The sequence below is a fragment of the Podarcis filfolensis genome (assembly GCF_964270895.1).
Source record: "Podarcis filfolensis genome assembly, chromosome: 7".
NCBI classification, from domain to species: Eukaryota; Metazoa; Chordata; class Lepidosauria; order Squamata; family Lacertidae; genus Podarcis; species Podarcis filfolensis.
Genome location: NC_139603.1, coordinates 24,294,938 through 24,308,540, shown reverse-complemented (window position 1 = coordinate 24,308,540; position 13,603 = coordinate 24,294,938). Strand labels below are relative to the sequence as shown.

Sequence of the window (13,603 nt, the reverse complement as noted above, 5' to 3'; positions counted from 1 at the left end):
TCAAGCGCTGATTTCTTTTGCATAGCCTTCTGTTCTTTATTTCCACATTGCTGCATAAACATCCACAAAGCCTCCTAGCCATTACATAATTCAGGTATAATCCATTTCGGTCTCTGTGGAGAAAGTAACTTAAGTCTCTGCGACATGTTACAAAATATATTACTTTGAATGCAAGCAATAGATAAAACAAGGAAAGACAAACTAAGGTCAGTGTCTGTAGTTGGGGTTTTAAAGATTTGTTGACACTTCTGCATATCATATCTGACAACATAAATGGTTAGTGTTGCAATTTTATTTTTTTTATGTGCACATTGTTTGAAGAAGATTTGACCAATAAAAGCAGCATTTCCCCAGCAATCTGCCAAAAGGAAAAGAAATAAAACAAAAGCCAAAAATTGAAATTACGCACAACCCAAAGCATCCTGGGCAACCATCAGCTGGATTTCACTGATAGAATTAAAGAGAGAATTTGGTCTTTTGTGCTAGGAAACAAAGCCCTCTCCAGTTGGTTAGACGCAGAGATGCAGATCCCCATCTGACATGGATTTCGAAGACCATATGCATGTTTTGGCTTGAGCTTCTCCCTAAGGAATCCAAGGCCAAACAACGCTTGTTTTACAAGCCACCCAAACGCAACAGGGATATTCAAGCAGAAACTGTAAATCATACGAGATGGTATTGAAACTCTAAAAGAGAATTGCACAACTGATGGTTTTGTTTAGGCTGCTCTCAGTTTGGATTTCTTCATATTGCAGCACTGACTAATTTCCGCTTGATTTGTGATATTTTAATTGTGCTTTATAATATACTTTTATTTGATAAATAGGAAACTACTTTGTGGTCGTTGTGTGATAAAGAGAATGAAGGGCAGAAGCAGATCAGTCTTATTATTTGTGGTCATTTAGCTTAGGGTAGTCATAAAGATAAATTAGGATTAATTTGTTAAATGTATTAAGCATCCCTACTTATAAGTCAGTAACTGAAAATAACTGGGTATGATCCAAAATTTAAGTGTGGGTGTTACTCAGTTAAGTTTTACTAAGAGTGGGGCAACTGAAATTAATGAACATGACTAAGCTAGGTCCATTGATTTCAATGAGTCTACTCTTGAGTAAAATTTAGTTGAGTATCATACTGTGAAGTCCCATTGATTTCTGTAGGACAGAATTAAGCATATGTTTTAAACTGCAAACCTATACATACATATTTACTTTCCTGGAAATAAGTCCCATTGAAAAAAGTGGGTCATACTTCTAAGTAGGGCATGCATAGGATTGCACTGTGAATGCAACCCACTGAAATTAATGTGTTTTCAAAGTTCTTAATTTTGATGGGATCATTCCCATATTTTGGAGGGAGTCGTTTACTGTTCTCAAACTTAAAGTTACCCAACAGTGTAAAATAATAAAAACACATACAAAATGAAATGAAGATCTGTAAGGCACCCTTCCAGATGAAGCCAATAACACAGAGGTTGGCAGGAAATTTGTTGCAGTCCATCAGTGGACCACATGCCATTTTTGGTGGGATGTTTCCCACAGCCATGGCTGACCCCCTGAAACTGACAAATCCCAGCAGCAAGACACAGTGCCTTCTTTGTAGAACCCCAAACCATGAGTACATCAGGTGCTTTGATTTATGACAGTTTTTGGCTTCATGGACTTTGATGGAACTAGCTGCATCCAATTCTTCTCTTCCGGTACCAGTGAGGTGTGAATCAGGCTGAAACCTCCTTGGTTGTTAAAGGTCGAGAACAGGGGTTTCATTCCTATTCCAACTATACCTAAGCCTAGCAACGGGGGCGGGGGCAGGGAGGAAAAATAATAAAACTGACAAATCACAAAACTGCAAAACTGGGGGTGGGGGTGGGAAGAAGCATGGCCAAGTCTGAGATAATTACTGCAGGCTCTAAAAACTTTCCTCTCTTTTATTATTGTAAATCACAAACTCTTTTTTATTGATGCATATTTTATCACAGCACTCTTGCCATATGTGATCTGAAGATTCAGAGCTTGTCCCTGGGGACAGCAGTCCTGATAAAGATAATGAAGAATTCCTTTCATGCTCCCTTCTCAACATAGGCAGAGCTCCGATTGAAATTAACATCTCCTTACAATGAAACACCAATTTGCTGCCACAACCAGAAACGACAGCTGTAGAGTTTATCCAGTTATTCCCTTCAACGCTCACTCCCCCATTATGGCTTGCGAAGATGTGTGCGCTGTAATATAAGCGCGGGGAACGGTCGCCCCGAATGCGCAAGAGGAACAGAAAAACGTGCAAACAGGCAAACATTTATCCACTGAAGAAACTGTACTATTCAAAATATAAATGCAACACCGTTTTTACAGGGGTAAAATCAGAAGCGGGCTCCAAAGCAGCCTTGAAAATACGCTCTCAAAATTTACCAGCCTGCATAAATAAATAAATGCTTAGCCTGCAGCAGTCCAATGCATTTTTATGCTGGAGGATGGTGGTACAGAGCCTGCTCATTTGCCTGTGTGCAGTTCCATATAACGCTGTGCCAAATCCCATTAACCAACTTCAAAAAACCAGTTCCACCCTAACCACACACCCCCAACAAAAGAGGCAGTCACTTTTCTGCTGCTGGGGGCAGCGGGGGTGCAGAGTTTGGTGAAATATTATGAGAGGGGTCGGGTCGGCACTTTCCTTAATCATTGCTGCAAACTTGCTAGGGGTGGTCTTCCTTTTAATGCTTTTAAAAAACAAAACCCTCACATTGATCTCCCAACACTCTGCAGGCAGTCTCCCCTGGAATACTGAGGGGAGTGTTAGGTGTGAGGATTCTCTCTAGATAAAATAAATAAAAGGAAAATCAGCCTTCCAGGGCTGGCCCAAGGCATTTTGGCAACTGAGATGAACCACAAGATAGTGGAAAACACTCAACCTGAAGCAAACGTAACATGAGGTATGACTGTATATGCCCTCCTCCACATTTACTAACTTACAAGTAATAAATACAATAATTTATTTTTCTTTAAAAGTTACATTTTCTGCTTCCTTTCTTTTTCATGAACATTGACTTGGACCTCTTCACACCACTTGGCTTATACTTCCCCACCCCTACTTTTTATAATGCTTCTATAGCAAATTAGTTAGAATATTGTTAATGGCCAGGTCAGCAGAGGATACGAAATTTGAGAATGTAGGTTTGCTCTTTTCTGACCTCATTATGTGGACATAGCTGAGTTGGCAATGCCGCTTTTTCTACCCATGCTGTCCAACATGTGCTGCAACAGCTTGAGTCATTGTGTGACACATTGCAAAACACATTAGGAACTCGGCGAAGAATAGATGAAATCAGAAATGACAAACTAAGGTCAGGTTTGCAGGAGGTCTGGGACGGGATCCAGGGTCAGGAAACCAGTGCATATTAGGTTTTGGTCTTAGCAAAAGAAGCTGGTAACTGGGCTGCAGCCAGGAAACATGAAGCTGGGTTCGGCCTAAAGCACAAATATACCTATCAAGCTAAGCTGTGAAGAGCAAGCACCATCTGGCACCCACTGAGGTCTTACAAGGGAGGCAGTGAGAAGACTACAGGGAATGAGAAAACAATGAGAACAGCCACAAAGTGGGGTTTTTTTTATTTTTATTTTTGCCTACCAGGGGATTTGCATGCTAAGTACAGAAGACCTGGAAATGAGCATCAATCTGTGTATGGCTGAAAGGCCAGACCAAATGCCAGGAAAGAGAGGTCCTCATGTCATAAATGTAGCCACTATTTTGGTCAAGAGTAATAAGCCATATGGTGAAATGCTAAGAATGTAAAGAGAGAGGATTCCCCCCCCCCCAGTACAGTTACCAGGATCCTTTAGGGGACGCCATGACTGTTAAAGTGGTATAGTAGTGCTTTAAATATCTGATGCAGATGTAGCCTCAAAAGCAAGCAGCAGTGACTGGCACCATTTTGTTAGTCTTTCAGCTACCATAGTGCAGATGGACCAACCAGCCCAGATCAAATTGTGAGCTTTTCCCCTTTCAAGTCAAGGGAGTGGGTTCTTCTTTGTTAACAGGATGCTTCTCATCTACAGCAGTGCACCTGCACAGCTACCCCAGGATAAACAGGTGAACTGAAGTTAATGCAAACACACATACACACACCCCAAAGCCACTGGCAAAACAGCAGGTATCATGGCATGCCTTCACAATCTGTGGATAAATAAGGGAGCATTCCCTACAAAAAAGATAGGCATACCAAACATGATCAGAGGCAGTTTTCACAAGGGGCCAGAATTATTATTATTATTATTATTATTATTATTATTATTATTATTAGAAACAAAGGTTCCAGTTGGCACACATTTAATGTACCTCATCCTGTAACAGATTCCCACACATTCAAGCAACCTAATTCGGTAGGTCATAAACAAGTTCAAGTGTACTCGAACTGCAGTAAACCACCCCAAATCAAGAATAACTGATTTCCCCCTTCTAAAATGGATCTAAGAAAGAAAGTTTGACTGGTTGACACTCTTCCCCAACATATGGCACTGGCATATGTTGTTCCTTGGAGTATAGTATTCACATGGACCTAAATAATGCCAACTATGTATACCTAACAACTCTTTAAATTCATGGATTTCTTCCTATAAAAGTACCAATGACAAACTGCAGCCCATTAAGGTGCATTATCTCTTCTGACTGTAGAGAAAATGGGACTGACTCTTTGACTGACTCCTGAATTTAGGGTTGTGGAATGCCCCCTGTTGCAGGTTCTTTGCTTTTGGCAGCATCCTATACAACTTCTCCTTTCCATCTGTGCCTCTGGGTGTATATATGCATGTGTACCTAGACTCTGCACGTGGGTCAACGTGGCCTCGTTTGACAGGAAGAGCAAGGATTTCCAGGCTCTGCAAGTTATGCCCCTGGGTCAATGGAGGGGAAGCTTCATATTGACTAGTGAAGAAGGTAGAATCAAAAAATGAGACAAGAGGACACAAGGAAACTATTAGTCCCTACCAAAAATGAGAAATTTGGGGCAGGAGTAAATAGGAAAGAGGTAACTTTGTTACCTTTAAAAAAAAAAGAGTGGTGCAGCAGTTAATATCGGTAGCACAGTTGCAAAGCTAAGCAAGGTCCGGTATGGTTTCAAATTGGATGGGGGAACTGCTTGTTGAGATCCCTGCATTGCAGGGGGTTGTACTAGAAGACCCTCAGGATATCTTACAATGCTCTAATTCTCTGGTTCTCTTTATCTTTTACCACTTCATAATGGTTTTGTGCTGGGTTCCCCCCACCCCGTGCGGGGTCGTTTTCTGTTTTGGTCGTATTTCTTTTCTATTGATTTTAAATTTTGGAACCGCCCAGAGGACGCAATCAATTGAGTAGCATATAAATGCCACAACTAAGTAAATAAAGAAATAAATAATCAACCAATCCATGTGGCAATTGAGTGGGATAGGGAGAGAAAGCCTGTGTAACATACCAACACTTGGAATCAGAGCCACGAGGTGTCGCGCAGCGGTAAATTAATCAACGCAGAGTCTTTTTCATAAACAAAATAAAACTTTTACTTGAAGAAAATAAACTTGTTCAGAAACAGAGCATACAGTTAAAGAGCATACACAGAGTGCTCATAGCAGCTACCTGACTCTTCACAGAGGCATAGTCTTAGTGATTTACTAGAGTCCTGGAGCCACTCTGCCTGCCTTAGCAAGAACAACAGCACTATTCCACAGACTGCTCCATACACAATCCATACAGCTCTCTCACTGAGGCCCATAGAGAGACTGGCTACTTTTTATAGGGAGAATTAGTCATCACCCAAGATGTCACAAGTCACAGTGACTTTGCAGTTTGCTGTTAAGAGCAGTTAGCAGGCTTAGGCTTGAATGATTGTGTAGGCCTTGCCTTACTGCTTCTGTTCTTAAGAAGCTTTGTCTCATGACATGAGGTGGCCATCTCCTGCCTTCCTTCAAGCGTTGGGGAGCAGAGTAGCAAGGAGGAAAGGGAAGACTTTTGTAGTTCTATAATTTGCAGCGTTATCTGATTTACTGCACCTGCGCCTCAACTTGCAGACTTTACTTCTATTGTGAAATACAGTTTCCATTCTGCAGGAAGCTAAGGACCATTTCTGTCTTATTCCTATGGTGGGGTCCAATGCTTGTGGTTAAGTGTGCTATTTCCTATTGGCTTCAGAGTTCATCACTTGCAACAAAAAGCAACATTGCACAGAAGCCACATAAATACATACCATGTAATACAGTCAATATTGTCTAGTAGTACTTTGCACTGCTTTATTCTTGAAATAATATTCTTTGCCTCATAGAATGTTCTTAAAATGTTATCTGAACAGAGATATGGCAGCATGTATAGTTGTTTAGAAAAGCTTTTTTTTCTGATGGAGGGGAGAAAAGACCAGACGGCACTTTTTTTGTTACTCCAAAGCTTGTAAGGCAAGCCTTATGAATCAGGGCAGGTGTAATGCTGGAATAAAGGAGGAAGTGAAATGCTAACAGAGCATCTTCTTGTACTGCACAGCTTATCTCAATGTCTGGAAAGTTACTTCCTCAGTTCTCAGGGGAAATGTGTAGGTCAGCAAAGGCTCAGTCTACAGATATCTAAAAAATAGTCTAACATGGGTTATACTTGTTTTGATGATAGCCATTTTTTTTTAAAAAAAAAAAGCTTTTGTATGAGCTTGTCTGAGACGCTTACTGTTTTTGAGTTGTTGTTTTTTCCAAATCCATCTCATATTTGGGTGAACACAGATGACCATTTACCAAGTAGTAATTTACTACTCTGATAGGTAATTTATTGCAGTCTGCTTTTAATAATTACTTGGTAAACCAGTCATCTGGAGAGGGCTACTTGGGTAATCTATAGAAGCTGCTCTGCCATTCTCCTTCAAAGTTTCAAGGAGAATCTCACAACTTCCCTAAATATATGATGGAGTGCAAAAGCGCAGAAAGATTTTTCTTGCAACTTTGCAGGATATCAAGAGCCAACGCAGACGGCCATTTTACTACACATCTGCACCTGATGGGTGGCAGGAGAAAGGGACACCCTGTCCAGTTTCACCACCTGAGGCAAAATGGGAATTGCTACCTCCTGCACCATCAGGACATATGGCAAGCATTTCCACCTCCTCTCCTCCATTTTCTTCTTCCCTGGTCCGTTTCTGACTTAGGATAAAGTCCAAGCTGAAGGCAGCTTCATGCAACAACCACTTCTCTCTGTGCATCAAAATGTGGGTTGAGAAACCACAGGAACACCCACGCACCCCTGAATAACACAGTTTGAGGTTTTTTCACTCACTGGAATCACAGCAGCATGAATATGGGATTGTACGCTGCACACACCAAAAACCAACTGCAATCACTTCCCCACCAGGAATAGCTGTGTGAATCTGCTGTATGTCTCTGGGGAGGCAAAGCAATGAGGACAAGAATTTCAGCTGCGCTGTTTAAACACATAAGCATTTTTTTTTTAAGGATCAGAGTTGGCAGTTTGCTAATTAAACTGTACTTAATCTGAGTATGTAAACGGGGTCAACTCAGTTTTCAGCTTTCAAGAGAGGTTCCACTAAATACAATAGGAAAGATATGTGCTTCTTCTCTTAGTAGCCTTCTTCTCCTTCTTCGGCGATCACTTGTAGCTGAGTAAGATTGTCTTCCATGAACACAGTCTTAACAGTAAGTGACTGTGGAGGCCAATTATGGATCCACACGTCCTTCCACAGCAGGGACATAGGTTTCCGGGCGGGAATTGATCATGGTGAGGGTTTACCAAATGTGCTTTCCTCTTAGCTTGCTTCTCCCTTTCGTCCTGAGTTTGAGTGTCTTCAAAGTCCATGACACCTTTGGTAAAGGCTGTTCTCCAATTGGAGCACTCACAGGCCAGTGTTTCCCAATTGTTGGGTGTTTATACTACATTTTTTTTTAGATTTGCCTTTAGAGAATCTTTAAACCTCTTTTATTGACCAGCAACATTTCCATTTTTAAGTTTGGAATAGAGTAGTTGCTTTGGCAGATGATAATCAGGCGTCCGACAAACATGACTAGTCCAACAAAGTTGACGTTGAAGAATCCTTGCTTTGACACTGGTGATCTTTGCTTCTTCCAGTACACTGGCATTAGTTCGCCTGTCTTCCCAAGCAATGTGTAAAAATTGTCAGACACACCATTGATGGAATCTTTCAAGGAGTTGGAGATGGCGTTTATAAGTGTCCATGCTTCACAACCATACAGTAAGGTTAGTAGTACCATAGCTTTGTAAACATTTGGTTTCCCTGAGAATGTCCCAGTCCTCAAACACTTTGCACTTCAATTTTGAGAAAGCTGCACTCTCAGAGCTCAGGCAATGCTAGATTTCGGCATCAATGCCAGCCCTTGTGGCAAGGTAAATGCCCAGGTAGCAGAAGTGATTGACATTTTCCAGCATTACGCCATTGAGTTGGATTTGTGGTGCTGCAGAGGGGTTGCTTTGTGCTTGTTGGTGCAGCGCTCTGGTTTTTTGTAAGCTTCTGCAAAGATATTTAGGATGGTTTGGAGGTCATCATCTGAGCATGCACACACTATGTTGTCATGTGCATAATGAAGCTCTATGACGGAAGTTATGGTAACCTTACTCTTACTTTCTTTACTCTCTTGGTAGCCTACTTGGTCTTGGGCTATGTACACATTAATGGTTTAAAACACAGCAGGGTCATTTTCCATCTGCCCTGCTGCATTTCAAGCTGCGTTTTTACATTGCTGTACATACCTGATGGGGAGCATCTTTTACACCAATACGCATTCCCCAATTTGTTTCCTCATTCCTGCAGGGCCCCAGAACTCCCATGCAATAAACTTGTCATCTGCGCATGTACAATGGCTGCCTCAAATGTAGACGCAAATATTTAGGGCTGGGAAGCTGAAGTTCAGAATACTTAGCAGATGGTTTGAAGTGAATTCATTATTATTTTCTCAGTTTTACGAACAAACCAAGAAGGGGGGGGGGTTAATGTGCTGACCTAAACAAAATAAATATTTACTAGGGTATCATTGCATCAGTACAAAGAAATGAATACAAAACAAAACCTTGTTGCTTCTTTTCAGCAATTGATGCTCACAAAAATAGCACTCACCAATGCACATTCAAAGGTTACAGGTTTTAATCATTTTTCCTCTACTGCTTAATAATATCATTTGATTACTTTGTGCTCGTCATGGATCAGGTTTTGTTTCGCAACAAAATGTAAATGTATGTACTAGAAATAACTAGGCATTGCCTAAAAAAACAAAAAAACAAACAAAGAAAAAGTGAAATTGTGTTTGGTTTAATTAGTTTTAGTCTCAGACCATCAAGTGCCAAGCCACTGAGAAGCATTTTGCAGGGATCTTACAATGCAAGTCTTGAAGAGATAAAGTATTCTACAGATCATGAACGCTCATGTCAATATTAAGACAATTCAATAATAAACTTCTCTGGATAAATGCTTAAAATGCGTTATTTTCATTTGTTTGCTATTGTAAGTCCAGATTTGCTAAGAAGCATCAGACAATGGCCGCTTGAGAAATAGTATGATCTGTTTCCCAGAGACCCCATCTCTTAAATGCATTTTCTAAAGTTCTTCAGATAGTCATAGACTCTGGGTTAGAAAAAAATCCTATTTCTTTATCTTATTTTTTCCCCTTGTCAGTTTTTGTCCGTCTTTTAGAAACGCTAGGAGAGGTAGATTAGTGGGGAACTAACAGGAAATACATGATCCTCCAAAATTAAAGGGGCCCCTTTCCCACATCTCTTTCCACGATTTTCGATTTCCTGCCTACCCTTTGTGCAGTGCAATCCTATGCATGTCTATTCAGAAGTAATAATTGCAGACTTATCCATTAAATTTTAAAGGAGTGCGATATTTTTTAGATGCTAAAATAGATTGAACAGCGAGCATAGAAGGGCAGTTGTTTGAATTTTAAAAGGAATTGCTGGCGGAGTCTTCATCTTAAAGTGATACACCTTAATTTCTTCCATCTGTTCTTATAATGAGAGAGGAATTCAATCTCTGTTGAAGCCTTAGTTCACACCATTAAATTTTCTATCAGTTCTTGTTCCACTACTTCACAAACCATCCATTCACTTGAATTAATTTCTCTGAGGATAGCTACTTGGAAGCCTGTGAATGAATGGCCACATAAAGTTAAAGTGTTCACTTGTGGACTTGTTGATATTTCTGCTTTTTATGTCAGATTGGTGAATTTTCATTATTTTTCTTAAACAGGAACTGCTCTGCCTGAAACTGCTGCTAGACATCCTTGATAGGTCATCGTCCCACTTCACACGGCTAAGCTTTAAGACAGGCTTCCTCAACCTCAGCCATCCAGATGTTCTGAGACTACAATTCCCATCATCCATGACCACTAGGGATCATGGGAGTTGTAGGCCAAAAATATCTGGAGGGCTGAGGTTGAGGAAGCCTGCATTAAGAGGACAAGCCACCACGAACCTTTAGCTTACAAGTTCCCCCTCCTCCAACACTGTTGGGAGGAGACAGGGGCTCCCATGTTTACTTCCATTTTGTAAGTTTCTAAAGCAACTTGCAAAATGGTTGAAAGCCCAGAGGACATAGCATATAAAATATTGTATTTCAATAAAAGTTTTTGAACAAACCCAGCGGAAAAACAACAAAAAACTTTAAGCAGGAAGACTCTTTCCTTCTATATGCCATCAGCAAGCCTGACATAATCCACCAAATGCCTGGGAGAAAGGATAAATTTTAACCTGGTGCTTAAAGGATGCTGATGATGGTTGGCAGGTTGGGACCTTACTGGCAAAAGCATTCCACAGACAGGGATTCACAGCCCAGAATGCATTGTTGCCACCCTCCAAATCTCTTTCCAAGGGCTCCCAGAGACAAAAACCAAGTGGTCTGGGTAGGTTTATATACCAGGAGAGGTGCTCTGTATGTGCACCATACAATTAAAGCACTCTTACTCCACTTCAGGACATGGGAGAAACCTGGGAACTGCAGTTTATTAATGGTGCTGGGAATTGTAGCTCTGTGAGGTCAGCACCCTTAAACTACAGCTCCCAAGAATCTTTGGGGATCCACCTCTTGAGGTGGTATTAAAGGTAAAGGGACCCCTGACCATTAGGTCCAGTCGTGACCGACTCTGGGGTTGCAGTGCTCATCTTACTTTATTGGCCAAGGGAGCCGGCGTACAGCTTCCGGGTCATGTGGCCAGCATGACTAAGCCGCTTCTGGCGAACCAGAGCAGCGCACGGAAACACCGTTTACCTTCTCGCCAGAGCGGTACCTATTTATCTACTTGCACTTTGGCGTGCTTTCAAACTGCTAGGTTGGCAGGAGCAGGGACCGAACAACAGGAGCTCATCCCGTTGCGGGGATTCGAACCGCCAACCTTCTGATCGGCAAGTCCTAGGCTCTGTGGTTTAACCCACAGCGCCACCCGCATCCCTGAGGTGGTATTAGAGTGCTTGAAATGCATGGAGTGGATGAGGCCTCAGAAATGTGCAGGAAAGCAGTGGTGCTCTGCCAAGGTCAGCAACATGCCTCAAGTGCGTCCACGACTGCATGACTGCATTCTTCGTTCTGAACTGCCCTGTAATCTTATGATGAAGGGTAGTATATAAATCTTAATAACAATAGGGCACTAGCTGCAGTTTCCAAACCATTTTCAAAGGCAGCCCCACACAAAGTTCATTGCAGTAATCTAATCTAACCTTTAAATTGTCAGAACGTAGATTACTGCAGCCAGGCTACCCTGGCATCTTGCTGAGCCCTGAAACAGTGTTCTCAGCATTTAAAAGGGCATGGCTGTTACTTTGGTTCACCACAGGGTCTTGTGATTTGAGGTAGATGCAGGATAATAGAATTCCATGACCATTTAGTAAGGAATGTGATCTGACAGCCGCTTTGGTTCATCAGAAGAGTAGACAGATCAATTGGGCCAGGGTGGCCCTCCCAGCAACTTGAGGAAGATTTGCTAGTTGCAAGTGGTCACAGAATCTTACCATTTTGTCTCTACTATTGACAATATGTCCCCGCCGTCATCTGATTGCCAGTCAGGACTAATTTCAAGTTGGGTGGCTGCCTGTAGCCTGTCATGGATCTACCATCTACTGCTTCTCACTTGTCATCACTTTCAAGGATAGGCTGCATGCATTGACGATTCACTTCAGTGCCTTCACCTTCAAGATACAGTATATGTAACAAAGGGAGTCCTGTTATCTTATGTGGGTTGTTTTTGTAGAAGGCATTCCAGAGCTGTTCTGGACTGGCAGCTGCAAATGTACATTGCCTGTCTGAATTCTTCCAAATGTTAGGAATAAAAATTGTCAAAATATTACTACGATTTATTACCCTCCCTTTACCCTAAGTGCCATGGTGGGTTTAATTAAAACACAGTGCGGTTTGCATCTGAACATGCCATTATTTCATTAGCAGACTGTAAGGGAATGGATGTCGTGATGCATTGCAGCTAATAGCTTGAGGCATAAAGGTAGATAGGGTTTCCTGTATAAGTTGGTTTGCATTGCTTGTGTGACGTAACTATGGGATCCAGAAAGTTGATGTGAATGCCTTATATGGAAGGCAGTATGCTTCTGAATACCAGTTGCTGGAAACCGCAGGAGGAGAGCGTGCTCTTGTCCTTGCGCATTTCCCACAGGCATCTGGTTGGTCATTCTGAGAAGAGGATGCTGAGAACAGGAAGATGGGCCATTGGCCTGATCCAGCAGGCTCTTCCTATGTTCTTATGGTGGCAGGGTGGGTAACACAGGCAGGGGAAGCAGCAGTAGGGCCAGGCAGCACTTCTGTAGAGATGAATCTGTGTGATGGGTCAATGCACATGATGCATGCCAGTAGGATTAAATCTAACCAAAAATGTTGTTCAGGATTGGAAAGTACTGCTCCAAGATCAGCTATTAAGGTGTTAGAAGACCACAGTGCAAAGCACTGCAGAAGACATGGCAGGCTTAGTGCCACTTGATGGGAGAGAATGGAGAACACAGATTCTAAATTATTATCTTGCTGGATTCTTAACCCATTTTGAGCAATATCATTTCCATATTTATAGCAAGGCCCTCTTTAAAATGCCCCTCTAATGCAATGTTTTGCCAGTGTTCTGTTAATTTAATATTATATGACGACGATTGCACCTATTCAAATGGTGCTTGGCTCATTATTCGCCATTATATATCAACAAGATTTGCTCTTCTATGTGCTGATATGTACAAGAATGTACGCTCATCTCGCTTTACTAGCCAAGGGAGCCGGTGTTTGTCTGCAGACAGCTTCTGAGTCATGTGGCCAGCATGACTAAGCCACTTCTGGCGAACCAGAGCAGTGCACAGAAACGCCATTTACCTTCCCGCTGGAGTGGTACCTATTTATCTACTTGCACTTTGACATGCTTTCGAACTGCTAGGTTGGCAGGAGCAGGGACTGAGCAACGGGAGCTCACCCCGTCATGGGGATTCAAACAGCCTACCTTCTGAACGCCCTAGGCTCTGTGGTTTAGACCACAGTGCCACCCGCGTCCCACAGCACCACCCGTGTTTAGTATTATCTGTGAATGAGGTCAGTAGTTCAGCCACAATTCAGCAATGTTTAACTCCCAACTTAAGTTTCTTTGAAGCAAAA

At 41.9% G+C, this 13,603-nt stretch overlaps 1 protein-coding gene across 1 annotated transcript in view; it reads right to left on the bottom strand.

The window, feature by feature from the left end:
- CDH20 (cadherin 20) overlaps positions 1–13,603 on the bottom strand; it is a 155,100-nt gene that overhangs the window by 123,474 nt on the left and 18,023 nt on the right. The gene's annotated exons all lie outside the window — the stretch shown is intronic.